A 27,333-nucleotide genomic window follows, 5' to 3' on the forward strand; every position below is an offset into this window, starting at 1 on the left:
AGACAGAGTCTTGCTCTGTCACCCAGGCTTTTTCGCAATGGCGCAATCTTGGCTCACTGCAATCTCTGCCTCCCAGGTTCAAAAGATTCTCCTGCCTCAGCCTCCCCATAGCTGGGATTACAGACGTATGCAACCACGCCTGGGTAATTTTTGTATTTTTAGTAGAGACGGGGTTTCACCATGTTGGCCAGGCTGGTCTCAAACTCCTGACCTCAGGTGATCTACCCGCCTCGGCCTCCCAAAGTGCTGGGATTATAGGCATGAGCCACTGCGCCCAGCCAAAAGTGGATTCTGTTAGTAAGGAAGAAGGAGGAGCAGCTATTGCAGAGGCTTTGAAGGAAACACCTAGTGATGAGGAGATTGAGGACCAGAGAGCGAGTAACACTATGTGAAGGGCACACAGTGATTAGGCAGATGACTGTGTCACTCATTTCTCTGCCCCTCTAGAAATACGCTTTCAACCCTACCTTGCCCAGGAGGTTGACCACCTCTGCCCATTTTCTATGGTCAGAGTTTGCTGGTTTATGGACTGACCTGCCCCAAAGCTCTCACTCTGAGAAGAAGGGAAAGGAGAGGAGACAGAATAGCCATGGGCATTTATTGAGCATCAGCTGCGTACGAGGCACTTTTTCATGTGAGCTCATGGGGCCTCTGAACTAGTCTAAAAGAAAAGTGTTATTATCAGCATTTCACAGATGAGAAAACCAAGACCAGGGAGGAAGCAGCTGTCCAGTGTGGCGCAGCAACTTAGTGGCAAGGGCAGGACTCACAGCCCAGCCTGATGGCCCCAAGCCACAAGCTCGAGTTGGGTTTGGTAATATGCACAAGTCCCCCTGGATTCTCCTACCCCGGAAACATTGGCCAGACATTTTACTGGCTGGGGAGGGTACAATTCACCTCTACTTTTGCTTTTCTCTTTCTTTCTTTTCTTTTCCTTTCCCTTCCCTTCCCTTCCCTTCCCTTCCCTTCCCTTCCCTTCCCTTCCCTTCCCTTCCCTTCCCTTCCCTTGCCTTGCCTTCCCTTCCCTTCCCTCCCCTCCCCTCCCCTCCATTCCCCTCCCTTCCCTTCCTTTCTTTTTTGAGATGGAGTCTCGCCTGTCACCCAGGCTGGAGTGCAGTGCACAATCTCAGCTCATTGCAACCTCCGCCTCCCAGGTTCAAGCCATTCTTTTGCCTCTGGCTAATTTTTGTATTTTTAATAGAAACGGGGTTTCACCATGTTGACCAGGCTGGTCTTGAACTGCTGACCTTGTGATTCGCCCACCTCGGCCCCCCAAAGTGCTGGGATTACAGGCATGAGCCAGCGCACCCAGCCTGCTTTTGCTTTTCTTTTTTTTTTTTTTTTTTTTTTGAGACGGAGTCTCGCTCTGCCGCCCAGGCTGGAGTGCAGTGGCCGGATCTCAGCTCACTGCAAGCTCCGCCTCCCGGGTTCACGCCATTCTCCTGCCTCAGCCTCCCGAGTAGCTGGGACTACAGGCGCCCGCCACCTCGCCCGGCTAGTTTTCTGTATTTTTTAGCAGAGACGGGGTTTCACCGTGTCGGCCAGGATGGTCTCGATCTCCTGACCTCGTGATCCGCCCGTCTCGGCCTCCCAAAGTGCTGGGATTACAGGCTTGAGCCACCGCGCCCGGCCTGCTTTTGCTTTTCAAGTGCCAGAAACTCAGATGTCCCTGACTATTGCGCTGAATCAACCCCCTCCTCTGCAGCTGGCCTAGGGGGCTGCAGTCTAGAGGAATTAAAGGGAGGAAAGGGCCCCATGCCCCAAACAGCAGAGCCCCATCACACCCTCTTAAGTGACATCACTCTGGAATGTCTCCAGGTGCTCTGCAGATGTGTCTTTGGGGGGAAAACAGAGCAATGACTGAACTCCCCCTGAGAATGACAGCTTGAAGCCATTTGGTTAGAATAAATGACCCAACTCACACTTTTCCAGCATCTCCCAGTGTTCAAAGCACTTTCACAGAGACCGACTCACTCCGATCTTCTCATCTTCCCTCTGAGGTTGGTATTATGTCATATGTTTCAAATGAGGAAATAGACCCTTGGAGTTGGGAGTGGGTTTACTAAAGTCACATACCTGAACTCAGCTGAATTCAGACTGCGTTGAGTTTCCTAACATTGAGTCAAACTCTGCCACTTTCCTAAAATGGGATCTCGATGACTCTATTGTTCATGTTAGGGCTTCTATTGAGTTCTTTTTCAGACCTGTACTTTTTTTTTCATCCTTATCAGTCCTTGTGTTGTGGGTTCTGTCTAATCCTTTATCTCTGTAGCATTCAACCATATTAATTTTACAGTCTCTTTTGGATTGCTGTAATATCTGAGCTTCCTGAGATGTTTTACACCTGCTGTCTTTGTCATGATGAGGCATTCTTGGCAGGCACTGTCATTTTGGGCTGTGAGCCCATCTTTGGCAGGGCCATGATCTTTGAGAGTCACACATAGAACCGGTTGTAGAGTTCCCTTCAGAGCAGTTCTCCATTTGCCTCCACTAGGCCCTGATTCTAGACCAGTTTTTAATTGTGATTCTTAGCTTGGAGTTGCCTAGCTACACAGGTAGTGAGAGATTGAGTCCCATACCTGGGAACAAAACCCCAAGGCCAATAGGTGGAATATTTTTCATCTTTGTTTATGGATAAGACAGCCCTTGCTGGCCCCTGGCCTCATGCAGGGAGTCTCCTTCTGTAACTCACTACGCAAGGTCTCCTGTCCCTAATCCCTCCATGGGCATTTCAGCTCCATCTCCTGCTTTCCACACAAGCTGGAGATCTCCTCTTCTTGATTTTGACTTTGGCTCTATGCCCTTTTAAATAGTTCTATTTTATGCAGCATTTCAGCATATTCGTAGATGGAAGAGGGGCTTCCCATAGCACCTCAATCCACCATCTTGACCAGCAGCCTAAGAGGATGGACAGTAAATATGTAAGCAATTGGAGATATTTATTTAATTCATTCAACAGTATTTTCTAAGCAACTTCTGTGGACCAATCCCCATGCCAGAATCCTTGGGGACACAGAAATGGCAGTAGACATGTTAGGGCACAGGTGTGCCATGTGCTGAGGGGCCACGAAGGAGCTGCTGCTGCTGCTTTCAGAGTTGTAGGAGTTGCAGGTGAAATAGAAGCCCCCCAGGTGTCAAAAGGCATCTTCAGGCCTCCTAGAGCTGGGGAAGACTCAGGCACTCCCTGGCCCAGCCCCTGCCTGCTGAGGCATGCAGCCCTCCCAAGAGGCTTGTGGTCTCCTCACAGCCATATCAGCCACTGATCCTGCTTCCCCATAGCTGGTCTCTGTTCAAACACGACCTCGTCTGAGGTGAGAAACTCAGCTCCTTATCCTTCAAATCCCACAAAATAGTCCATCCCCACACAAATTTTTATGCATAGTAGACATTACTGATTATTGGAGGGGGGATTCTGTTGCAGTAATGCAAACAGCTTCATATGGAAAATCTGACATCACCATTCATAAAATGTCATTCAATCCCTGCCCAACCAAGGTGTTTCAGTGGCACTCTCCACCGAAACCACTTTCCACCTTTCTTCTCTCCTCTGTTTTCTCTTTCTTTTCTTCCTTTCTATCATCCAGGTCTCCTGGGTGAGTGCCAGAAAGCCTAATGCAAACTGACCTAGGTGAAAAAGAAGTTAGTTCTTAGAACTGAAAAGTGTAGGCATGTCCAGCTTCAGACATGGCTGAATTCAGGTACTCACGTAGTATTACCAGGATATGCTGAAGCTCTGCTTTACTCTCTGGCAAGTGCTCTCCCCCAGTAGCCCTTGGGGTGCCAGGCTAACATCCCCAAAGCTCAGTCCAGTAGAAAGACCATCTGTTATCTGAACCATCCCACTGAAGTCCTGGATATGGGCCTCATTCAGCCAACTTGGAAACATGTTCATCCTGAATTCATCACAGGGGCCAGGACAATTTGATGCTCTGACTAGCCAAACCTTAGTCACATACCCACCACTGGAGTGAGAGCAAGGCCCATTGGACTCTGGAAATGAGATCCTCCCAGGAGAAACAAGGGACACTGTATCCCAGACACATTCAAGGAACACACCCCCTTGCCCCTCTCTGGAGCTTGCAGACCAATCCTTTTCTTGTCTGAGTAGAATAGCCCACCTGTGGCAGCTCAAGACTCTGAACTCTAAAGGTCCTGGGAGGAAACCTGGTTAGACACGGGAGCAGGCTTGTCTGGAGGTCAGCTTTTCCTGACTGCTGGGTGCTTTAGGGGTGGTTTCAGGGGGACTGTATGCCCTCACCAACCCTGTGCCCATCCAGGTGATTTTAGGGCTCACTGGGGAGGATGGACAGAAGAAGATTGTTATCCCCAGGTTCTGTCCATAGCTGGGAGCCCTCCAGAGGGAGCATAAGGGCTTGGCACTTCTGTGGCCTAGCACCCAGTCCAGCCTTGGCACATAGTAAGATGTGTGTGGACACACGAATGGGCCAGCGGGCATGGGAGTGGATGCTGTCCTCAAAAGTGGAAGAAAGGGCATAACGTCTGGGACTTCAGCACAAGGAGACCCCTAAGTGGTCCAGTGGCCTTGTCTTGCCTTGAGGGGTCCCCCTTGAGTCCTCAGTAGATGGTATCTGGTGGATTTGTGACATTTTGTCCTTTTGAAACCGCCCATGTCGCAGCCAGTTGCCTGGTCTGGCCCCTGACCCTGCTCTGAAGGCCCTGATAGGGCCTTCAGGACACCTGGGCAGGGCAGGCAGCCTAGGGCCAGCACCACCGGGCAGGGGCTGACTCTCAAAAAGACAGAAAAGGCAGAGAGCCAGCTCAGCTCAGCTGGAACAAGGAGAGGCCTGGCGGCCTGGCCTCTGGCTTTGTTGTCGGGGGAGGATGAAAAGGCTGGGATGGAAGAAAGGGGGTGGGGGAGGGAGGAGGGAGGGCAATTGGCTGGTCACCATGGAGGGGACACAAAGGTGAGGCCATCTGAGGGCTACCTCCTTTCTTCTGCCCCATTGCGGCTGCCTGGCCTGACCTGGGTGGGCCAAAGTCAGCGGGTCCGGGGCGGGAGGGAGGTGGATGGGTGGGGGCAAGCAGAGGGGGCATGGGGCACCATCTGGAGCTGGGAGGCCTCGGATTCCGTCATCCTTGGAGGTGGGTGTGTGGGTGGCCTTGGTGAGAAAAGAGGCCTTTCCTCCTCCAGGAACAATACTCAGGCTCACAAAGAGGCAGACCCACTCGGGCACCCACTGCATGCCCCAGGCCCTCAGGATGCACAGGGGGCTCAGTGGGTGGGGGCCCAGGCTCAGAAGGCCCAGACCAATCTGGCTTTGATTCCCGGCTCCTCCACATGTGTGGTAGGAGCTAGAGCTGTTCCCTTCACTTCTGTGAGTCTCAGTTTCCTCAGCCGTAAAGTGGGTATGGGATTCTGTCTTGGCATAAACGTCGAGTGTGGCGGGGGAGGCAGCATGGTGGTAGAGCTCTGGGAGTGTGGCCTGCGGCAAGCCGTTCTCACCTCTGTGAGCCTCAGCTCATCTGTAAAATGAGATGAGAATAGTAATGATTATATTCCCACATCATGGAGTATTTGAAGATTCAACGTGCTGATGTGTTGAAAGTACCCAGAATAATGAAAGGCTTAATAAATATTGGAACTTATTGGGCTGGGCACAGTGGCTCACACCTATAATCCCAGCACTTTGGGAGGCGGATCATCTGAGGTCAGGAGTTCAAGACCAGCCTGGCCAACATGGTGAAACCCCGTCTCTACTAAAAATACAAAAATTAGCCAGGCCTCCTGGCACGCACCTATAATCCCAGCTACTCAGGAAGCTGAGGCGGGAGAACTGCTTGAACCCAGAAGGTGGAGGTTGTAGTGAGCCAAGATTGTGCCACTGTACTCCAGCCTGGGTGACACAGCAAGACTCCATCTCAAAAAACAAAAAAAAAAAAAAAAAAAAGAAAGAAAGAATGAAGTGGGGACACTCATTCTTGTCTATCCAAAAAAGCAAGGCCTGTCCAGGGCAGGATCACAAAGGGGCAGGCCTTGGAGAGCAAGGAGGCAGAGGAGGAGGAGCCGTGGGCTATCTGTCGAGGTGGCCAATCAGTGGTGTCCCCAGAGAAACCTGCCCTCATTCAAATGCATTCCCCTAGCTGTACTTCTCGGAGGACAGAGCCTGGGCCCACACTTTGGTCTCACAGATTAGAGATACACCCTCTCCCGAGCCTGAGGCTTTGCACCCCTCCCAGAGAGAGGGGCCTTGACTGTACAAGCTAATATGTGCAATGAATGCATCCTTCAGAGAAGGAAGGAGCCTAGAGAGGGATGGTAATCTGCCCAGGCTCACCCAGTAAATCAGGGGCACAGCCAGGCTGGATTCAGTCCACGAGTTTGTGGCTCTTTCTGCTACTTCCCACAGGTGGGTTGGAAATAAGCTTCAGCCTTTTCAGGCCTGAGGCAGCCACAAAGAACATGGGGTGGGCTGAAGTGCCAGACCAGTCACCCTTGGCCATGACCTGCCTCATCTGCTAACCTATGTATGTTGCACATTTTCTTTGGTGTCTTGATGCTTCTGGGGAAGCTACAACTCAACTTGCTTGTGCCTCAGTTTTCTCATCTGGAGAATAGGTTAATTTTAGTACCTACCTCACAGGGTAAGAATCCAATGAGATAATAGAAAGCGTTTAAAATGATGCCTGACACATAATAAGCCCTCCTTAAATGTCATTGTCAGCTGGCCCTGGCCTGTGGGATGCATTCCCACCTGTGGGGTGTGCCTGTGTTTGCTGCACACTCCTCGGATGGGCTTTCGACCCCCGTGCCTCCAGCACTCTCTATCCACCTGGATCTCTGCTTGTCCCTGCCTGGTTCTACTCACTCCTGCTCCACATAGCTGGGAACATGGCTGCAGGGACCCCAGATTCATAACTTTTCAAATTCTGTGACCCAACATTCTGCTTCCCAGCACCTGTAGATAAAGTCCTAGGAAAGAATGTGGATTGGCCCAACCTGGGTCACAGCACCGCCTCTAGGCCGAGACCAGGACCAGGCTACTAGGATAGTCCTGTTGGCCTGGACCAGGGCACACACTCAACCCTGAAGTGGGCCAAGAGTTGGGTGGCCATAGAGGTGGGACAACTCCCAAAAGGAAGGTTGGTGCTGTTACTAGGAGACAGAAAAGGATGCAGGTTAGACAGAAACAGCAAATGTTCACCTCATGAATTTCTCCTTAGAAGTGAAAATTCAAGAAACGTAAAGGCTACAACTCAGCACCAGGCAAAGAGAAGGTGGAAGAGTGGGCACTGGGCCTCCAAGCCAGGCGTTGGGCATTTTTTTTTTTTTTTTTTTCGAGAGGGAATCGCACTCTGTTGCCCAGCCTGGAGTGCAGTGGCCGGATCTCAGCTCACTGCAAGCTCCGCCTCCCGGGTTTATGCCATTCTCCTGTCTCAGCCTCCCGAGTAGCTGGGACTACAGGCACCCGCCACCTCGCCCAGCTAGTTTTTTGTATTTTTTAGTAGAGACGGGGTTTCACCGTGTTAGCCAGGATAGTCTCGATCTCCTGACCTCGTGATCCGGCCGTCTCATCCTCCCAAAGTGCTGGGATTACAGGCTTGAACCACCGCGCCCGGCCGCGTTGGGCATTTTTTATGTAGTGTAGTGGTTTTCCAGAAAGTCAAAGGGCCTGGTGCATGGATAGTTTTCCTCATTTAAGGTGGTCTCATCCAAAGAGAAAATCTCTCCTCACATAAGGATATGCTGTTTACCCACAAGGAGACATTGGAAGAAAAGGCCAGTTCCTGGGTGGAGGCCTGGCTTGTCCTGTAGCTCCGGAGGTGCCAGTGTCGGGACTTTCACATGGCCTGGCCTAAGTCAGGGGTAGTATATATGGTTCTGCAGACCCAAGCCAGGTGAGCTCTGGAGGACACAAAGGGGTGGGCATCATGACTGCCAGATTGTTTTGACGGTACAACCTGGGATATAGACGGTCAAAGTGGTCTTGTGTAGAAAAAAAATGACAAAAAATAAAAATATGCCTCCTTTGGATGGAGAGGGTTCTATATTATATTGGATTTTTTAGTTGCTAATGACTAAAACCACTCTCACTGCCTTATGCCAAAAGAAAAGTAGGAACGGCACTTATTTATCAACTAAAAATCTCAAGCGTATGTAGCTTCAGGCATGGCTAGATCCGGGAGCTCAAATTATGATACCTGGAATCTCTTACTTTCTATCCTTTATCTTGTCTTTTTCCTAGTTGGCTCTGATTTCAGACATTCTTCCCATAAGGTAGCAAGACAGCTACCATCATCATCAGGATTAGCTCCTATCCTCCCAATCACCCCCAACAGAAACACTTTCTCTTTCCCAGTAGTTCCAACATAGGCCACGCCCCTCCTGGAACCAGTCACTGGCACCAGGGAAATGGAGCATGCTGATTGGCCAACCTAGGGTCATGTGACTACTCTGGACCAATCACTGCCACTCTGATTAGCTAGGCCTGCCTAAAACATTCTCACCCTTGGCCCTGCCCGACACATTGGCCAGGAGAAATGGAGGAGTCGATTCTCCAAAGAACAGTAGTCAGGGGGCTGGACGGGCGGCTACTTGTAGGCAATGATGGCACCCAGTCCCCCTCAGCCAGGCAGAGGACCTGGCCAAGGAAGGGCGGTGGCTTCTTTGTGACTAGGCAGGGGCCAGAGGGACTGTCAGAATCTGCTCTGAGTTGGGGGTGGGGGTGTTTCCGGAGAGGACTGAGGTGACTGGAGAAGCCTGGAGCCACCCAGTCAGAGACCCAGGAAGGGGCAGACAGAGTCTTCAGACTCTTCATTTTGCCTCTTCATGATTTTCTGTCAGAAATAACCACTGACTTTTCATTATTCAACCAAATTCTGTCAAGTGGCCGGAGAGGGCCCATGCTGTCCTGGACATGAGGGAGGCAGCTGGGAAGAGGCAGAGACCCTGCCCTCGTGTGCCCACTCTCAGTGCGGGATGCTGTCGACCACCAGTAACTAAGCAGGTGGACAAAGGGAGGGTCGGGGAGTGTATGAGTCAGCTCAGGCTGCTGTGACAAGCCCCAGGGACCGGGGGCTTCAACAACAGGCATTTGTCTCCCACAGCTCTGGAGGCTGACCAGAGTGCGGCGTCAGCAGCGTGGGCTTCTCATGCGGCCTCTCTCGTGGGCTGGCAGACAGGGCCTCTTTCTCCCTGTATCCTCACATGGTCTTCCCTCTGTGCGTGTTTCTGTCCTAATCTCCTCTTCTTAGAAGGACACCAGTCAGACTGGATTAGGGCTCACCCTAAAGACCTCATTTTAACTTGATTACCTCATTAAATGTCCCATCACCAAATAAGATCACATTGTGAGGAACACTGGGGGTCTGGACAGCAACATATGAATTGGGGGGACACAACCAGCCCATCACAGGAGACTTCTCTGAGGTGTGGCCCTGGAATTGAGGCCTGAGTGGCAAGGTGGGGCCAGTGACTTGTGTGATCCAGGGCAGAGGCGACCCCCGTAGCAAAAAACCACAGGGCTGGGCACAAGCTTGGCTTGTCTGCTCTGCCTGCACGGGGAGGAGCAAGTTGGAACCAGACTGGATGCGGAGGGGCCAGTGAGGAGGAGGAGCAGGTGAAGAGCCCTCCTCAGCTGTGCACACCGAGTCCTGCTAAGTCTCAGTTCCACGTGGCTCAGACCTGCCCGCTACTCTCCAGCTGCACCCACCACCCAGCCTAGCCCCAGCACCACCCCTGGACAGCTGTCCTGGCCTCCTGACTGGTGTCCCAGCTGGCTCAGAACCACTGACCATACAGTGCCAGGTTAATCTTTTCAACACCCAGATCCCACCTCAGGCCTCCCTACTCACAATTCTCCCATGACCTCCTCTGGTGACCGTCTTGACCCCGAGTGACCAGGCCCTTTCCCATCATCTGCTGCAGCCACACTGACCCTCCAAGTCTCCCCTCCTCAGGCCCTTTGGGCATAAGGCTCCCTCCACCATCCACAAGCCTACTCCTGACCAATCCACATTCACCCTTCAGGTCTTGCCAGACCCCAACTCTTTAGGGAGGCCCCATCTCCATCTACAGCCTCTCCTTGTTGTCTTTCACCGCCCCTGACCTTTTCATGCCATTGCTAAGGACAGTGGCTGGCTCAATAATTCATCCTTCGGCCGGGCGCGGTGGCTCACGCCTGTAATCCCAGCACTTTGGGAGGCCGAGGCGGGCGGATCACAAGGTCAGGAGATCGAGACCATGGTGAAACCCCGTCTCTACTAAAAATACCAAAAATTAGCCGGGCGCGGTGGCAGGTGCCTGTAGTCCCAGCTACTTGGGAGGCTGAGGCAGGAGAATGGCAGGAACCCGGGAGGCGGAGCTTGCAGTGAGCCGAGATCGCGCCACTGCACTCCAGCCAGGGGGACAGAGCAAGACTCCGTCTCAAAAATAAAAATAAAAAAAAAATAATTCATCCTTCGGTGAATTACAGAACTAAGTCAGCAGCTTGGGCTGGCAGGGCCTTAGAGGTCACCAGCCCAGCCTGACACCCTGCACGAGGCCCCAAGAGCTGAGTGTCTGTGTCTGCTCGCACGCTCCTGTCGCACCGGTCCCACAGCCATCCCCTGCTCAGTAAAGTTGGGGGGTTCCCGAGTTCAGGTAGGGACCAGAGAGGAGTCACAGAGGACCCCTGAAGACTGTCCCTGCACCCCTTGTGATCTATTTTCCGCACTTCCTCTGCCGCCCCCTGCCCCCTGCCCCCCACCCCTCAAGCTGTTCTTCCTCCTGTTGTTCTCTTGTTTTCACATGCTGCTCTCGGTTTCCTGTGAGGCTGCTTAGCTCAGGAAACGCCATGCAGCAAAGGAAGCCACTGTGTGCGAACCTCCAGGACCTCCCAGGGTAGGTGCTGCAGCGTGGCTGTGGCCTGATGGCCCACAGTAGCCTGGCTGGGTTCTGGGGAACCTGTCAGCTCTGCAGCTTCCTGAGACTTGCTGAGTCGCTGAGCGGCTCAGAGCATAAGAAGCAGAGAGAAAAAGACACCAGTGACATTTCTCATCTACTCCAGAATAAACTGAGCCCCGGGGGTGTAATGAGCTTTTGATGCATCCCCCTGGCTTTGATGTGATGCCTTGACCTCTCCCTTGGTTACAGCCCCAAGTTATCGGTCAAACACTAAGCTACAATTGCTGTACAGGTATTTTGCATATGGATTAAAGTCTGTCATCAGTTGACTTTAGGTAAGGGACATTATCCTGGCTGGTCTGGGTGGGCTTTAAGAGCCAAACAGGCTTCTGTGTGAATGAGAAGTTCCATCTGTGGACAGAAGGGTGTGGTATCCATCTACAGCCAGGCCTACAGCTGTAGCTCTGAAGGGCTTTATGACAAGGAAGTGGGCTGTGTGATTGTGGGGGCTGGCTAAGCAAGCCTGAAGTCCACAAAAGGGAAGCTGACAGGCAGGTGGAGCTCACAGGTGTGCCCGTGTCTAGAGCCTCTGGGGAAGCCCATGAGCAGTGCCTGTGAGCTCCACTTGCCTGCCAGCTTCCCTTCTGTGGATTCCAGACTCGCTTAGCCAGCCCCCATGATCACACAGGCCACCTGCTTGTGATAAAGCCCTTGAGACAGAGCTACAGCTGCAGGCATGGCTGTAGATGGATTCCGCACACTGGCCCCACTTCTCTGGTCAAACCCTGACTCGTACAGGGGCTGAGGCAGGAGGCACTGCACTAAGGACTTTATCTGTACAACCTTATTGCACTCCTAAGCAGTGCTGTGAGTGGTTTATCAGTGATGATGCTTTATGTTGCAAGAACATAAAACCCAACTCAGAATGGCTTAAACCACAAGGACATTTATTATCTCATGTGAGAAGTCCAGGGGAGAGCAGTTCGTTGGCAGTTCAGTAAAGTTTTCAAGGACCTGATTCATCTTCCACTCTGTCTTCCTCAGCTTGTCATTTTGGCCTGTCAGCAAGGGCCCCTCATGGTTACAAGAGAGCTGCCATGGCCTCAGGCATCACTGCCATATCCGCAGGTCCTCCTGGCAGACTTCCCCTCACCTCCCTTTGGCCAGAACTGCATCACATGCCTGCTCCTAAACCAATCTCTGGCCACGTGAAGGAGGCTTCATGATTGGCTTAGGCCAGTCAAGTCTCTCTGGGAGCACAAGGCCACAGTCAGGGTTGAGCTGACAGCAGATGGGGTGTGGTTGTTTGGATGGCTGAATTTGGTTTCTATCACAACCATAGCTGATCACCACACTCTTAGTTACTTGAAACAACACCCACCTGTGACCTCATAATTCCGTAGGCCGGAAGTCCAGGCGGGTGTGGCTGGCTTCTCTGCATAAGCTCGCACAAGGCCAAAAGCAAGGCACCCTTGGCCGGGTCTGGAACCCCTGGGAAAGCTCATTCCAGTGTGGGCAGAATCCAGCTCCTTTTGGCTGTGGGACCGAGGCCCCCTTTCCTTGCTGGCTATGAGCTGGGGTTGCTCTCTGCATTCCTTCACCCACATTGCTTTCATCTTCCAGCCAGCAACAACCTGCTCCATGTCCTTCTCGCACTTCACATCTCTCTCACGGCCTATTCTACATCAGCCCAGAAAGCTGTCTGCATTTCAAGGGACTTGTGTGATTAGACAGGGATAATCCCCTGTCTTCTGGCCAGCTGTGCCATAGAACGTCATGCCACCTCCGAGTGATAGGCTCACTTCACTCACAGGCTTTGGGAATTAGGGTGTGGAACTTGGGGGCCCATTCCTAGACATTCTGCCCACCCCGGTGGTCACCATAGTGCCTACCCCCATGAGGCAGACATTTCGTTGGAAAAAAGGTTAACCTCAGAGAGGTGAAATGAGTTTCTCAAGGTTGTACCAGCCAGGGAGTTATGGTTGCAAACAACAGAAATCAATGCTGGTCATCGAAGCAAGAAAATAACAGCCCTCCCTCCTGACTACCATATGGTATGCAGTCCTGGCCATACAAGAGGGTCCCCATCCCCCTCAGGGTGGTCTTTTTATCCACAGCCAGATGCTTGGTTTCATTTATTCCCTAACCTAATAGGGTTAGTTCTCTTAGCAAATCCAGAGGTACTGGCTGACCTTGGGAGTAAAGATGAGCCCTCAGTTCTCCAGCTCACTAAACATGTTTGCCTTGGACTAAATTGTCTCCACGGGGAGCAGAAGTCATCAGTTAAATCCGGGATTAGCAACTACAGCCTGTGGGCCAGTCCAGCTCCACCCCTATTTTTATACAATCCACAAACTAAGAATAGATTTTACATTTTTAAATGGTTGGGAAAAAACTAAAAGAGGGATATTTCATGACATATGAAAATTTCATAAAATTCAAATTTTAATGTCGATGAATAAAGGTTTATTGGAACACAGCCATGTCCGCTTATTTGTATATTCTGTGGAACTGCTCCTGTGCAGAGTGGAGTAGCTCTGACAACAACCTCATGGGCTTCAAAGCCTGAAGTATTTTCTCTCTGGCCCTTTACAGCATAAGTATGCCAGCCCTGAGTCAAATGACAATGTGCTGGTCATCGGTGGCCAGCAATTCCAACCTTGGGATTCCTCATGTATCCTGAGCAGGGGACTGGGCAGGGGCAGGAATGGACTCTCTCGCCTCTTGGTCCCACACGCCTTCCTGTCCTTCAGGCAGTCCCTCCCCGGTGATTTCTGTGTATATTCTTGTTGGGATGTGTTCTTGCAAAGCGAGTCTTTCGGGGTCTGTTTGCACCCAATTGGCGGCCTTGTGGCACATGTCTTGCCGTGCCTCTGACTCCCCACTCGGTGTTGGAGTTCCCACCCAAACCAAATGTTGTTCTGTGAGTGCATCTGCCCGCTGCTTCTCCCCTCTGCAAACTCCTCCGTCTACTCCCAGGGGTGGACACTAGGCTGCCTCCAACTGCCCACCACTCCAGATGACACCAAGTGCCTGTCCTCCCCCACGCCACCGTGCAGCAGCCTGCTGTGAGAACTGTCCCAGGAGAGGGGTTGCTGGGTCTTGTGGAGACACATACATGATTTGACCAAGTGATGCCCACCGGCCCCAGTGTGTTCTTTGATGTAATCAAATTCACCAAATTCTTTTGGCTTTATGATTTTTGCCTTTGAATTCTTGAGTGGTCCTCCTTTCCTAGGTCACAAGGGTATTCTGCTGGACATTCTTTTGTTTTAATCGTATCTTTTAGGTCTTCAGTCCACCTGGAGTCTACCCTTTTGGGTGATGAAGACAGGGACCCAGCTTTAAGTTTGTCCTGGGTAGGTTTAGGTTTAGCGAGGGCTGGCTACCTTCACTCACGTGGGATTTAGAAGCCCAGTCAGCCCACTTATTGGTGTTTGTCTTAGTGGTTTGCTCATCAGTCCAATAATTCCTCTGAGGATGTGGGACCGCAGAAGGACACTCACTTGTATATATTTTGTGTTCATATAAACAGTCACATTCTAGATTCATATAATTGTAGTACAAACAAGTGAGAACTACAGTTCTGGGAAAAATGACTGTAAATGATTTAACTTTTAATATAAGTTGCAGATCAGCACTGTCCAACTGGATTTTATGAGATGATGAAAACGCTTTCTGGCTGTGCTGGTAGCTGTGAGCCACGGGTGGCTACTGAGCACCTGATGTAGCTAGTGCAACTGAGGAACTGAATTCTTAGTTTTATTTAACTTTGATTAAATTTACTTTTTTTTTTTTTTTGAGACTGAGTTTCACTCTTGTTGCCTAGGCTGGAGTGCAATAGTGTGATCTCAGCTCACTGCAACCTCTGCCTCCCAGTGATTCTCCTGCCTCAGCCTTCCGAGTAGCTGGGACTATAGGCACCCACCACCACGCCCGGCTAATTTTTGTATTTTAGTAGGGACAGGTTTTCATCATGTTGGCCAGGCTGGTCTCGAACTCCTGACCTCAGGTGATCCACCCACCTCATGGGATTACAGGCACGAGCCACCACGACCAGCCTGATTAAATTTAAATAGCCACCTGTGACTGTGGTTACCACATTGGACGATGCAGGCCAGATTAAAACACTGGGACACCACTGCAGAAATTTATACATTTATTTGAGGTTTTAGGGGGTAAAATGAGAAATGGAAAAGGAAAGATCAACAAGCAAGAAGCTGTAAACAGAGGATGGGAGTTAATATTTGTCAAGTGTTTACTGTGTGCCAGACACATACATCCCTAATTTAGCCCTGACTTGCACCCTATGAGCTTGGGTGACTTATTCCCATTTAAAAGACTGGGAAGGCTGGACACAGTGGCTCATGCCTATAATCCCAGCATTTTGGGAGGCCAAGATGGGTGAATCACTTGAGCCCAGGAGTTCAAGATCAACCTGGGCAACATAGTAAGACTCCATCTCTATAAAAAATACAAAAACTGGCTGAGCGTGGTGGCGTGCACCTGTGGTCCCAGCTACTGAGGAGGCTGAGGTGGGAGGATCACTTGAACCTGGGAGGTTGAGGCTGCAGTGAGCCAAGATCACGCCACTGCATTCCAGCCTGGGCAACAGAGTAAGACCCTGTCTCAATAAATAAATAATAAAATGATGGGGAAGTTGAGTCTCAAAGAGGTGAAAGACTTGGTAAGGCACGCTTATTGGAGTGGCTGGCCCAGGATTAAACAGACACAGGCCAGATACCCCTCTTAAAAGGCTGTGTGAGCCCAGAGGCTCCAGGGGAGGGGGCCAGGAAGGTTATAGGCTGGCTGGGCGCTCGCAGATGGGAACCCTGGACACCACCCTTCTGAAGGCTGGGCATGGTCCAGTGTGCTGACCCGGCAGCCTCCAAGTCCAAATCCACAGGGGTGGGCACCTCATAGTCCCAGGGTGAGGCTGCCGTGGCCAGTGGGATCTAAGCCTGAGAGCTGGGAGGGGTCTGGAACAGGGCATCTCCTTGGGAGCAGTATCTCCCCAGGGACTTTCTGGAAATTCGTAGGGAGGAGGGTTTGCCTCAATGACTGGAAGGGTGGTGCTCCTGACAGGTGAGGGGCCCTGCCAGGGAAACAAGCCTCTGGGCAGATCCTGTACAACCAAGCATCACCCCAAACCCCACATGAGCTCCATGTGTCCTGCTGGACACATTTGTGCTGCGCAAGCCTCACTTTTGCCATGATGATCTGAGGCTGGAGCCCACCTCTGTCTTATGTATAAACACAGGGTTTTCCACAAGGTTTTAATATACAAAGGGTTTTCCAAGAATCTGATGCTGTGTGAGTTGAGGGAAGGTCACACTTTGTTTTGTTTGGCATTTTCCAAGAGTTGCTCATCATTTCAGAGGCACATCAAAGACAGTGACAACATTCATGGTGCTGAAGCTGCTGGCAGGGAATGCCTGGCCTGTAGTCCCAGCTACTGGGGAGGCTCAGGCAGGAGAATCGCTTGAACCCGGGAGGCAGAGGTTGTGGTGAGCTGAGATCGCGCCATTGCACTCCAGCCTGGGCAACAAGATTGAAACTCCGTCTCAAGAAACAAACAAACAAAAAAAACCCAAAAAACAAAAAACACTGGCAGTCCTTATGCTTGCACTCTTGTGAGTCTGCGTAGGTGTCTATTTATCAATCCCTCTATTAATCTGGATATTTTAAAATGCCAAATATAGGGAAAGATTATCAACAACATTCAGTTGAATGTTACCTGGCCCCTCTTAAATTTAAATGTATCCATCACAGGCAGGTTTAAGTATCTGAAAATTTCATTGTTTATGAGTATTTACATATCGAAATGTATATCATAAAACTCTTTTCCTTTTCTTTCTCTTTTAAATTACCATTAGGGCATCACATTAATTTTCTTGAAGTACATCTGAAAATAGGACATATTATGTATTCAGTTCATTTTGGGATAGCACAGGGCCATTGTAGAAAGAGGGTGTCAGTATGTTAGGATCGGGGTCCCCTGCTGTGAGGGGCAGAGGTGGCTGGGGCAGGCACAGAGCTCTGCTCTCACAGCACCCAGAGCTCACCGTGTGCTGGTGTCTAAGCATTTGCCAAGCTTCAGATCTCCTAAGATCCATGTCATTTTTTTGTCATATCTATATAGCACCTGTATTATTTAATTAATATTTTTCCTTAAATTGACTCACTTGTTTACCTAGATAATTGTAAAAGGAAGTTATATCACTGTCATAAATGTAAAACTAAGATGGTTTGATGTGCTCATTAAATTTTTTAGTACACATTAAAATAAATGCTTAACTGTTTACAACAAGTGCACATACTCCTAGCCATTCATCTGAGTGCCACCTAAAATTATCTCAAATATTAGCAGGGGCAGGAGCTCCACAAAGTTTAGAAGGACTATGTCATTTTATTTCATCCTCATAGGACCTCCAGGCCCAGCTAGCACAGAGCCCCCAGCAGTGTTGACTGATTAATCAATCAGGAAAATGAAATGGAGGCTCAGAGAGGGGGAGGGAGTTGTGCAGGTCACACAGCGAAGCCACAGTCCGGAGGGTGGAACCCAGGTTTGCAGCTCCTGAGATCCACCTCTTTGCATCACAGAACTGAAGGAGGGGTCTGTTGCATGAAGATCTGGAGCCAGGAGCCAGGAGTCACCAGTGCAGTGGAAGGGAGGAAGAGCAACATCTGGCCCTTGTCAGATTGTGTAACCCCCTGGGCTGGTGGCCAGATGTGACCATCGACCTCCAGCAGGAGGAAGACATCAGAGGCTCACCCAGCCTCGGGGTGCTGTGCAGATGTGGCCAGCTGGAGGGAACACCCAACCGCACACAAGGACTCTGGGGTCTGCCAGGAAGTGAGGATGTGAAGGGAGAGTGGGTGGCTACCAGGGCCTGCCTTTCCCCAGAACTGCCTGGAGCCCTGACAGAGGTGCTTCAGTAATGCCCGTTGAGTGACAAATGTCTCTGCAGCTCACAGAAGGCCCCCAGCCCATTTCCCCCATGACTTCCGAAAGACAGTGGCCCAGAGGTGCGGCAGGCAGGAGTGAATGTGGGAGTTGCAGGCCGGAAAGCACAGGGCAGGGAGGTTGGGCCTTTGCCATGCTTTTCCAGCACCGGTTCCCAAGCTGTGGTTTGGAGCTGAGAAGTCTCTGACTTCTGACAGTTGCTAGCCTCTCTTGGATGGACAGAGAACAGCCTCGGGTTCAGAGGCAGACAGAAAACAAGATCTAGCTACAACTGACTAACTGTGTTTTATTGTTGCTTTATGTATTTGTAAGGTGTTAAAAGGAAAAACTTTAGACAAATTAAATTTAACAGAGTTTACTTGAGTAAAGAACAAGTCATGAATTGGGCAGCTGGCAGGGCCAGCAGAGGTTTGGGGAGCTCAGCCTGCTATTTGTTACAAACATATGCTTCTAAATTGGGGTTTGATTTCTTCACATACTAAGTTTGGCTTCAGATCATCACTCAAAGTACAGAGACAGCCTCAGGCTAATGGCCTCTTGCTTCTTTTTTTTTTTTTTTTTTTTTTTTTTGAGATGGAGTCTTGCTCTGTCCCCCAAGCTGGAGTGCAGTGGCACGATCTCGGCTCACTGCAAGCTCCGCCTCCCGGGTTCACACCATTATCCTGCCTCAGCCTCCTGAGTAGCTGGGACTACAGGCACCCGCCACCACGCCCGGCTAATTTTTTGTATTTTTAGTAGAGACGGGGTTTCACCGTGGTCTCGATCTCCTGACCTTGTGATCCGCCCGCCTTGGCCTCCCAAAGTGCTGGGATTACAGGCGTGAGCCACTGCGCCCGGCCATTTTTTTTTTTTTTTTTTGAAATGGAGTCTTGCTCAGTCGCCCAGGCTAGAGTGCAGTGGTGTGATCTCGGCTTATTACAAGCTCTGCCTCCTGGGTTCACGCCATTCTCCTGCCTCAGCCTCCCGAGTAACTGGGACTACAGTTACCCGCCACTCTGCCTGGCTAATTTTTTTTGTATTTTTAGTAGAGATGGGGTTTCACCATGTTAGCCAGGATGGTTTCGATCTCCTGACCTCGTGATCCACCCACCTTGGCCTCCCAAAGTGCTGGGATTACAGGTGTGAGCCACCGCGCCTGGCTGCCTCTTGCTGCTTAAATTTAACAGTGGTTACTATTTATGGCAAGAGATGCTGGGTTTTCATTATCGGTTATAATATTTACTACAAAATAAAATATGTATTAGTAAATAAAAGGACAAATGACCAAAAATGTCTGCAGCTTAGGAATCTGCATTATCCTATCACGTAGGGTCCACCCCTCTCTGAGGTGCACAGAGGACTTAGCCCCATTCCACAGGACAAAGCTGATAGGAACTGGGAATGGTGGGACTCAACCCATGTCTTGTGGCTCCAGATCTAGTGCTCTTCCTTCTCTGGCCTTTCTGGAACAATCCAAGAGCACGTGAGTAGGTGATAGGAGGAAACTGGATGCTTACCCAGGCTCTGGTCTTGTCCCTGGCCTGGCCTTTCCTTGCTCTTCCTCCCCTAAATCTCATTCATTCATTTGACAAACCTTCATTGGGCCACTCTGTCCCTGTGCTAACTGTCCTCAAGGAAATCCCAGTCTGGTGAGAGAGAAACACCATAACACACCACACGAGGGCTCTGGGAGCCACACCTCTGAGAGGTGTCTTATTCGTATTTATTTGTTCTGCTGTAACAGAATACCACAGACTGGGTAATTTATAAAGAAAAGAAATCGGGCTGAGTCTGGTGGCTCACACCTGTAATCCCAGCACTTTGGAAAGCCGAGTCAGGCAGATCACTTGAGGACAGGAGTTCAAGACCCTCCTGGCCAACATGGTTAAAATTCGTTCTCTACTAAAAATACAAAATTAGCGGGGCATGGTTGCACACACCTGTAGTCCCAGCTACTTGGGAGGCTGAGGCAGGAGAACCACTTGAACCTGAGAGACAGAGGTTGTAGTGAGCCAAGATTGCACCACTGCACTCCAGCCTGGGTGACACAGCAAGACTCCATCACAAACAAACAAAAAACAGAAATTCAGCTAAGTGTTCTGGAGGCTGGGAGGTAAATGGCATGTCACATCTGGCCACAGGCTTCTTGCTGCATCATTCCAGGGAAGAAGGTGGAAGAGCAAAAGAGGGAGAGAGGGAGACAAATGCATTCCTGTATCTGGAGCCCACTCCTGCAGTAATGGTGTGGATCCACTCGTGAGGGCAGAGCTCTTATGGCCTGATCACCTCTTCAAGGCCCCACCTCTCTACACTGTTGCGTTGGGGATTAAGTTTCCAACACGTGAACTTTGGGGGACACATTCAAACCATAGCAGAGGGAGAGGTGAGTTCTGAGAAAGTGACATTTTTGTTGGGGTGGGAGAATGAAGAACCAGGAGGATTTTCTGGGCTCTACTTGCTGGAGCTGGGGTGTGTACCTTTCAGGCAGAGGAATCTGTGTGGGTTCAGAATGTGGTCGTTTGACAAGTTTGTTTGCATAAAAACACTTAAGACAGCACCTAGCACACTATAAGCTCCATAGAGGCATTGGCTATGGTTATTATCATGTGCAAAGACCTCAAGGGTGAGGCACAGGAAGTTCAATGGGTCTGGCTGTGCTGCCCATGGGTCATTGCCAGCAATGATACTGGAGGGCTGGGCTGGGTCAGATCTTGGAGGCCTCTCAATGCTGTGCTAAGAACACGTTTGTTTGTTTGTTAGTTTGTTTGTTTTTGAGACAGGGTCTCACTCTGTCATGTTGGAGTGCAATGGTGTGATCTTGGTTCACTGCCACCTCTGCCTCCCAGGCCCAAGTGATCCTCCCACCTCAGCCTCCAGAGTAGCTGGGACCACATGCATGTGGCCACCACACCTGGCTAATTTTTGTATTTTTGGTAGAGATGGGGTTTTGCAATATTGCCCAGGCTGGTCTCACACTCCTGAGCTCAAGTGATTCACCTGACTCCCAAAATGCTGGGATTACAGGTATGAGCCACTGCGCCCAGCCTGACACTCAAGTTACTTCTGTTGTCCATATGGAGCCACAGAAGCATTTTAAAAGCTGACCTTTGATCCCTTCAGCAGCCAGAGTGGAGTGGGGACTGGAGGGGTGGAACTGAGGTGGGAAGCGGGGCAAGGGGACATCTTTCCATCCATAGGGCCCACCTGAACAAAATATGTTCTTCCAAACGAATTTTGCATTGTAACTTCAGAAACTCCTTGTGGTGGGCTGGGATATTAGGGATCTGGACCTCTCTGGGAAGCCACAGTAGGCTCCAGGGCTAGGTGTGTCAGAGCTGTGTTCAAGGAAATGGCCATGACGACACATGGTTGTGGGCTGCTGCTGGATCCAGAGAGTAAAGACAGACAGCATGTTGCAGGGGCAGGGGGCAGCTTGGTGACCTTAGAGCTGGGGGTCAGGATGCTGGACCTGCAAGTTAGGAGCAGGAGCTCCCAGCCACTGAGTGTGACAGAGAGGATGGGGCCATAGCATTCGGCCCACCCAGCGAGGCCACCAGCAACTCTGTCTTCAGTCAGCTGAGCCAAGAAACACCAAAGGCAGTGCCACCGTCTCCCAGAGCCAACTCCGGGGAGCAGATTCTTTTAATTATTATTATCATTACTATTATTATTACTATTAGAATTTGTATAGCATTATTTTTGTTTTGATCTTTTTTTAACTTTTTAGAATTGGGGTACATGTACAGGTTTGTTATATAGGTAAACTCATGTCACTAGGGGTTTGTTGTGCAGATTATTTCATCACCCAGGTATTATGCCTAGTACCCAATGGTTATTTTTTTTCAGCTCCTCTCCCTCCTCACACCCTCTACCCTCCAGTATGCCCCAGACACTGGGGTTCTCTTCTTTGTGTCCATGTGTTCTCTTCATTCAGCTCCCACTAATAAGGGAGAATATGTGGCATTTGGTTCCTGTGTTAGTTTGTTAAGGATAGTAGATTCCAGCTCCATTCGTGTTCCCACAAAAGACATGATCTTGTTTTTTATGGCTACATAGTATAGTGTATATACACCATATTTTCTTATCCACTCTGTCATTGATGGGCACTGGGTTGACTCCATGTCTTTGCTGTTGTGGATAGTGCTGTAATGAACATTTGCATGCACGTGTCTTCATGGTAGAATGATCTGTATTCCTCTGGGAATATGCCCAGTAATGGGATTGCTATTGGCTCTTTGAGGAGTTGCCACACTGCTTCCCACAATGGTTGGACTAATTTACAGTCCCACCAACGGTGCATAAGCAGAGAGCACACCCTCACATGAAACCCACGCTAAACCCCTGGGCCCTGTGGTCCAGTCTCAGGGCCAAAGGCTGTCAGGTTTCTGGAACCAGAAAATTCTAACAAAACTTTTCACAAACCTGGACACCCACTAATGAAGTGACAGATTTGAAGTCAGTCCACCAAGCAACATTTTGTGAACATGTTTTATCAGATTGCAGCATTTATTTATTTATTTATTTATGAGATGGAGTCTTGCTCTGTTGCCCAGGCTGGAGTACAATGGTGTCATCTCGGCTCACTGCAACCTCTGCCTCCCAGGCTCAAGTGATTCTCCTGCCTCAGCTTCCCAAGTAGCTGGATTACAGGCACGCGCCACCACACCTGGCTAATTTTGTATTTTTAGTAGAGATGGGGTTTCACCATGTTGGTCAGACTGGTCTCGAACTCCTGACCTCAGGTGATCTATCCACCTTGGCCTCCCAAAGTGCTGGGATTACAGCGTGAGCCAAGATTGCCCCATTTTAAATCGCCCTTTTGCAGGTCAAAAGCGGTAAAAATCACTATTCCATATGGTTCAACCCCCACTGGCTTCCATCATCTATAAGATAAATAAAGGTGTGATTTTTTAAGGTCTGTGTCTGGTGCCAGCGGGTAAAATGCAGAGTGGACAAGGGAATGAGGTCAAGGTCTGGAGGTGGCAGAGTCGGGTTCAAATCCCCACTCACCCCAACCACCTGGTAACCTAACCACTTCCTCCTCTGAAAGATATCAACCAGGGGGTGAGCGTTACTCCAACAGCACACACAGCCCCAGCTAGAGGAGGGGTGCCCTGCCAGGCCACTCAGCCCTCTCTGCCTCCTTTCTCCGCCCATTCCTGTCTGCTCTGGGTCCTCTTCTCTAGCTGTGCTGTACTCTTTTCTGTCCCCAAACATACCCACTGCCTATCTTCCTCCACCTAGTACTAATTCTGCTCAACCCCAGGTCTTGCTTCCTGCAGGATACCTCCCCTGCTCTCTCCGGACTCAACGCCCCGCTTGTCTGTAGAGGGAGTGGCCCGAGGCCAGTGGACACGCCCTGGAGGGAGGGCTGTGTCTGCATCCCCTGCCTGACCTCCTGGTGCTCCACCCAGAGGAGCAGCCCACGGAGGGTGGGGACTTGCAGTCCTTCTCCCCTCCTGCCCCTCTACCTCCCCTGCCAACCTGCACAGACCTGGACATAGGAGGTGCCACACAATACAACAGCACTTTGCCAAGCACCCTCCCTGTGGCACCCTTGGGTTGGGCGCTGGGGTGGAACTGAGTGGTTGGCCAGATGCTGAGTAGCTGCGCATGACCTCCAGGTGGCCAAACCCAGTGGCCACTCTTTGGGCGGTCAAGTGGGTGATGGCACACTTCACCAAGGGAGGAAGGAGCAGATGGAGGAAGACCAGGACAAGTTCAGATGGCATGAGAGGCTGTGAGAAGCCTGTGGGACACCCAAATAGAGGTGCCACAGTTAAGTTGGGGCGCTTGTCAGGAACTGGATCTGAGTCCGAGGTTCAGGAGAGAGGCCAGAAGTGGAGATAAGAAGTTGGAAGTCATGGGCATGCAAAGCCATGGCGCTGGCTGAGACCTCTCCTAGAGTGAGTGCACATTGAGGAGAGAAGAGGTCCTCAGAGGGCGTCCCAGGACTCACCAGCATTAGGGGTCGGGATGGAGAGGAGAAATTGGCAAAAAGGCAAGGAATGCCAGGGAGGCAGGAGGAATCCCAGAGGAGAGCAGTCTCCTGGAAGCCATGGGAAGATTGTGTAAGCGAGGAAGGAATCTGGTGTCCAATCCTTTGTTCTTAGGCCAAGTCAAATGGGTGCTGAGAATCGGCCACTGGGCTTGGCAGCCTAGCGCTGTGGGTGATGTGATGGGGACCAAGACATGATTGGGGCAGCGTGTACAGTAGGCACAGTGCTTTCAAGTTTTCTGTCAAGTAGGGCAGAGTAAGGGTGGTAGCTGGGAAAGTCATATGGTCAGAGGGTGTTTTGTGTATTTGCTTGTTTGAAGGTGGAGCTATTATAGCATGTGAGTGTGATGGGGGATGGCTGATCCTGCTGAATAATCCAGCAGAGAGAGGGGCAATGGGAGAAGCAGTTGAATACCGTTCACTAGACAACAGTAGCACGCCCCAGGGCTCCCTGAGGAAGCACTTGTTCCATTTCTCTGCAGCCACATTTTACTTCTTGGAAAATTCCAAAGAGTGTCCTCATCTGTCCTGCTCTCCAGATGGCTCTGTTCTCTTCCCAGCTTCACTGCCTGTGACCTGGAGTCACCCACTGACGACGGCAGCTGGGCCGGGTCATTCCAGAGTGTGCCTTCCAAGCTTCCCTTATGCCTGGCATGCGGGCCTGCAGCCGTCTGCCTGAGTGCAGACCCCGCCTCTCGCACGGTGCGGCTTCCTCCACTTCTTCCTCCACAGCTTCCTCCAGCTCTTGGTGCTTTGGTTTCCTCCTCTGTAAATGGAGATGATGACCTTACCTATGTCACAGGGTTTTTGTGAGGAAGATGTTTGAAGTATTGAGAGTGGCTTTCAGAACACTGAAGGGTTTCGTTGGTATTGTAGTTGCTGTCCGTGCAGGAAGCTGTGCCTGGAGCAGCTTTCTAAGACACATGCAAGTGCTAGGAGGTGGAGTGTGGGGATCCAGTCCACCCCAGGCAGCCTGTGTCAGGAAATGTTTAAACAGGCCCCTTGGTAAGAGCTGTCCCTCTATCTCATTTTGCTTGTTGAAACCCTTAAATGATTTAGGGAATAGAAGAAGAAGCAGCATCTCATAGTGGGATTTCGGTATGTGTAATTCAACCTCCAACTGTATTCACAATTCCAGCCGCTGAAGTCCCTTACCTGCTGACATACCTCCTCTGCCAAGAAGCTCACTGCGTTCCACAGCACATCATCATCATTCTTCATCAGCAGTTCCTGCGAGAAAGTTGTTCCTCCCAGTGAGCTAAAATCACCTCCCTTTGATTCCCCAACTCCCATCTTTGCTGTCTCACCCCAGTTAAACACCTCCCTATGGGGCCATATAACCAGGTACTTGCCTCTATCCTTGTGTCTTGGAGACAGTGACCTTATTCCCTTGTGTCTTTTCTTCTCCAGGCTGGAGCCCGTGGAGTAGGGAGATTCTGGCACCTCCCCACTGAGATCTCAGCTATTATGACCTAAGCTGTAGTCACGCGGTCTCACATTGAAGCAAGAATCCCCACCAGGGGGTTTTTCACATTGGTTGCTGCTAAGCAACATGCCCCTTCTCAGCTTGCACTGGGGGACACTGAATGCAGGATTTTATGAATCAGAGTCATGGGCTCAAAAAACACGAAATTTCAGGGTTAGCCCTGGCTTTAAGCAAAGCCTGACCCAGCAGCTCAGCTGATGTTACTAAGGGCCCTGTTTCTTTTGCCGTCATCTTTGGGCTCTATCTGCAGCCCCCAGAATCTCTGGACGGTCCCCTCAGAGTCACAACTTCCCGCCTCGTCGGTCATCATACTCCGAGTCCTCCTCAGGCAGGCAGAGAAGGGGGTCTGCGGGAGAGGACGCCACTGAGGCCCGGAAACGCCTGCAGACGCTCCTTGTGTTTCATTGGCTCCCCGTGCAGCCCTGGGCCACTCACGGTGGCCAGGGTGGGGTTATGCTGATAAGCACGGGGAGGCCCCACGGGCGGGGGCGGTGCTTGCCGCCGAGGTGCCAGCGGGGAGCTGGCCACCGGGAGGCGCTGCAGGGCGGCCCCGGCGCCCGTGGGCTAGCGGGCCCTCCAAGTGCCAAGTCCACCTGACGGAGCCCCGGCCGGGAGCCCGCGCCCCTCACCTGCCCGGACTCTCCGCGGGGCGTCACCCCGGTCACGCGGATCAGCCGCGGGAGGCTCCCTGCCTGCCCCTCCTGGGTGCTGCAGGGCTTCCACCTGCGCAGTGAGAGGCCCAGCAAGGGGCCATGGCTCCGAACAGCACCTCCCGAGAAGGAGGTCTTTGTGTTCCAATAATATTTGGTCGTGGGAAGTCCACTCAGCGAGTCCATATAAAATGGGGACTCTTGGGTCGGGCGCAGTGGTCCACGCCTGTAATCTCAGCACTTTCTGAGGCCGAGGCGGGCGGATCACCTGAGGTCAGGAGTTCCAACATGGAAACCTCGACTCTGCTAAAAATACAAAAATTAGCCTGGCATGGTGGCGGGCGCCTGTTGTCTCAGCTACTTGGGAGGCTGAGACATGACAGTCGCTTGAACCCAGGAGGTGCAAGTTGCAGTGAGCCGAGATCACGCCACTGCACTCCAGCCTGAGTGACAGAGCAAGACTCACTCTCAATAAATAATACAAATAAAAATAAAATGGGGACTCTTTGGAGATTGAAAAATAAAGCTACAATGTATGAAAATGAGTTATCATACTATTTAATAAAACCAGGTAATATTTTCAGCCATTTCATTCTTTTTTTTTTTTTCTTTTTTTTTTTTTTTTGAGATGGAGCCTCACCTTGTCACCCAGGCTGCAGTGCAGTGGTGCGATCTAGCTTACAGCAACCTGCGCCTCCTAGGTTCAAGCAATTCCCCTGCCACAGCCTCCTAAGTAGCTGGGATTACAGGCGCCCACCACCACACCCGGCTAATTTTTGTGTTTTTAGTAGAGATGTGGTTTCACCATGTTGGCCAGGCTGGTCTCTAACTCCTGACCTCAAGTGATCCACCCGCCTCGGCCTCCCAAAGTGATGGGATTACAGGTGTGAACCACCGTGCCTAGTCTAGTCATTTCATTCTTTAAAAATAATCTCTATGACTGCAGTACAGTGCTCTCATTCTTAGACCAAACACAGAATGATTTAGGACTGATTATTCCTTTTGGAGTAATTTTTCCAATAACACTCTGTAAGAACACAATGGTGCACCCTTACCTTTATGGTTTTTGTTTTTTTTGTTTCTGGAGGTTTTCTTTTTGCAGCTTTATCATGAGGCGGGTCACTTTTGCAAAAATATCTCAGGCCTTTGTTGACTTTCTTTCTTTGTTTTTTTTTTTTTTTTTTTTCTTTTCTTTTGAGACAGAGTCTTGCTCTGTTGTGAGGCTGGAGTGTAATGGCATGATCTCAGCTCACTACAACCTCCACCTCCTGGGTTCAAGTGATTCTCCTGCCTCGGCCTCCCGAGTAGCTGGGATTACAGGCACGTACCACCACGTCCAGCTAATTTTTGTATTTTTAGTAGAGACGGGGTTTCACCATGTTGGCCAGGCTGGTCTCGATCTCTTGACCT

The 27,333-nt window shown here is 50.7% G+C and overlaps 1 protein-coding gene across 1 annotated transcript in view; it reads left to right on the forward strand.

The window, feature by feature from the left end:
* The window catches only part of EFCC1 (EF-hand and coiled-coil domain containing 1), a 44,110-nt gene that overhangs the window by 5,424 nt on the left and 11,353 nt on the right, over positions 1 to 27,333 (forward strand). The window lies entirely within an intron of this gene.

This window comes from Theropithecus gelada, chromosome 2, assembly GCF_003255815.1.
Source record: "Theropithecus gelada isolate Dixy chromosome 2, Tgel_1.0, whole genome shotgun sequence".
Taxonomy (NCBI): Eukaryota; Metazoa; Chordata; class Mammalia; order Primates; family Cercopithecidae; genus Theropithecus; species Theropithecus gelada.